General features: G+C 34.4%; 1 protein-coding gene across 2 annotated transcripts in view; it reads left to right on the top strand.

Moving 5' to 3' along the window:
- LOC102670789 (RNA-binding protein MEX3B) overlaps positions 1-2496 on the top strand; it is a 124583-nt gene that overhangs the window by 47193 nt on the left and 74894 nt on the right. The gene's annotated exons all lie outside the window — the stretch shown is intronic.

Raw genomic sequence — 2496 nt, 5'->3', positions numbered from 1 at the left:
GTGATGGAAAAAAAAAAAAAAAAAGAACGATCGATCGTGGTTTAACTCCGTTTCGAAACATCATCTATCTAAAAGAGGATCCTTCTCTGCTTTCCTCGAGAAACTGTTACTCGTACGTAATAGGATTTGCCCTTCAAACTTCGAAAGAAACTCGAGCTATCGATCCATTGCAAACTTGGAAAGATTCGACGTCGAGGAATCTTTAGAAGAGTACTTGAGAGTCTGTTGCTCGAGCCATGATAGTTAAGCGACTTGAGAAAAAGTCTAATTAAACGTTAGGCTGGACACAGACTTCTATTTTTAAACTTTGTTTCTACGACTTTCATCTTTCTGTATTAAACCAAGTTTTTCAAAGTTTGTCGTTGTCTAATTTGAATTGTATTAAGAAAGTTGAGGAGAATCTCATGTGTCCGATGGCTAATGAATTTTACAAGAAGCCAATAATAAAAATGAGAATGCACAGAAGAATGGTGGGATATAATTGATCTAATTGAATTTTTTAATGCGACATTTCTGAATTCCTATATTATTATTCGATACTTGAACCAAATTATATTAACCAATTTATGATGATGTCATTTCGTTGATGCAATATATTTGTAAGATCATTGTAATACTTGTTAAGTAATCATCAAGAATAGATAACAAAGAAAATACGTTGTTATATCATTAACAGTTTGAAATTGCGATATTTGTCCAAGAATACGGAAGAAGAGTAGATCGACAAGTTTAAATTAAAAATTTCGATACGAAAATCATCCTTGTTTTATCCTTTTTTCCAAAAGAAATATTGGAGTAATTTTAATTTTTAATTTACGGATTTAAATCTTCTTTAATAAAATATATATTTTATAAATAATTATATACAATTTATAATAATATTTCTAAATGATTGTTTCAATTTTCCTAGAAACTTTGGCAGAAATATTTTCTTGAAACTTGGATCTTATTCTATCGAAACTCTTCGCAGCAGTACAATTATTTAACGATACCTAATAAAACTAGTTCTTGTTTCAATCAAGATTCCACCAATCGGAATCCTCCGTCGAACGCTATTTCCATAGCTTTCACGAGACATCGATATGGTTCTTCACAGGCTAGCCAGCCCTCTAATTTTTATTCCCCTCGATTTCTACGTCTTTCTTCTCGTCTACGGCAGGCCCAAGGCATCTCTCGCCGTTGTATCCTTGGGCAAATTTATGCCTCTTCAGATTACGGATAATAATGGTTACCCTTGTGCCGTGGCGAGCTCGTCTTAACAATTTGCCAGCTAGAATTACGACCGACTTTCCCCCGCAGCGTTTTATCGCTACTATAACCGATGCACCTAGTCATTGGCATGCACGATTTCGAGTTCGATCCGAAAATTTCCGTCCCTCTTCTTTTTCCCTTTTCTTGTCTTTCGATACGGCAGTCGCACGAGCTCGTCTCATTTAACTTTGAATCCAGGAGGATCCACAATCGGAAGTCAATCATTGAAAATGGTTTGCTTAGTTCAAAAAATCTTTTCATCGCTCGATCGACGGTCGAGAATCGATTTGTCAATTTACGAACAAAATTTAAAGAGATTGCGTTAAGTGGATAGTTTAGTTTGTTAAATTAAGTTTCCTCTCAATTTGACTTTCGAATCGAAGAGTTTTTGCTCCCCTGTTTCTTTTATCACGATGATATTAATTAATCAGTTTCGAGTTATTCGTTTGGATTTATACGTATTGAAATAAAAAAAATGTTAGAATGCGAGAAAATGTTAACCTAACCTATGAATATTAAGGTATAAGTTGTAATATATAATTGATCACAATTGTTAATTAAAATTTTGATGGATGACTATAATAATCTTTAATATACAACGGACGTGTTCAATGTTAGGGGACTGCAGTCACCTTCGGTAACGAAAGGGTAAACCCCTCGCCTTATGATTTTCTTAGTAGCTACTTAAGCTGAGCGTTAGCTATTCACTGCTGTAACTCACGTCGGATGCAAAATACTGAAATATCGTATATGGATAATTTGTATTTAACAACTCTTACCAGCAAGTTCTCTTAATTTATTCGAGAACTTTGGAAAAAATTGTTGTTTCGAATATTATCGAAGAAACATTCCGATATATTTTACTCTTTGCCTCTTGAAAAAATTCTTGGCAATTTTTTTTTCTTTCTTTTTTTTTTTTTTTTACGGCGAAGAAAACGAGTCGAGAATACCGTACAGAACTAATCCGAAAAAATAAAGACTATGAGTTGGATTCCTTCGAGCTAAACTCTGGTCGCAATCTTCCTTTGTCGAACTTAAACCATAATCCGAATAACTCGATATCCAAAGGAATCGTAACCTTGTTTAGCTTCCAGAACGAGACACTTTCATACTTTTGGCAAACCCATCGGACTTCGAAATGAAATACGACGCGATATTATATCCTTGGACGAGGATTTACAACGTTAATAAAAGTGGGACGAGAACTGGGATTTTTGGTTTCGCATCGATCTGCAATTTCTGCAA

Source organism: Apis dorsata, unplaced genomic scaffold, assembly GCF_000469605.1.
Source record: "Apis dorsata unplaced genomic scaffold, Apis dorsata 1.3 scaffold_44, whole genome shotgun sequence".
NCBI lineage: Eukaryota > Metazoa > Arthropoda > Insecta > Hymenoptera > Apidae > Apis > Apis dorsata.
The sequence above is the reverse complement of the archived record's forward strand: the minus strand, read 5'-3'. Positions and strand labels throughout refer to the sequence as shown.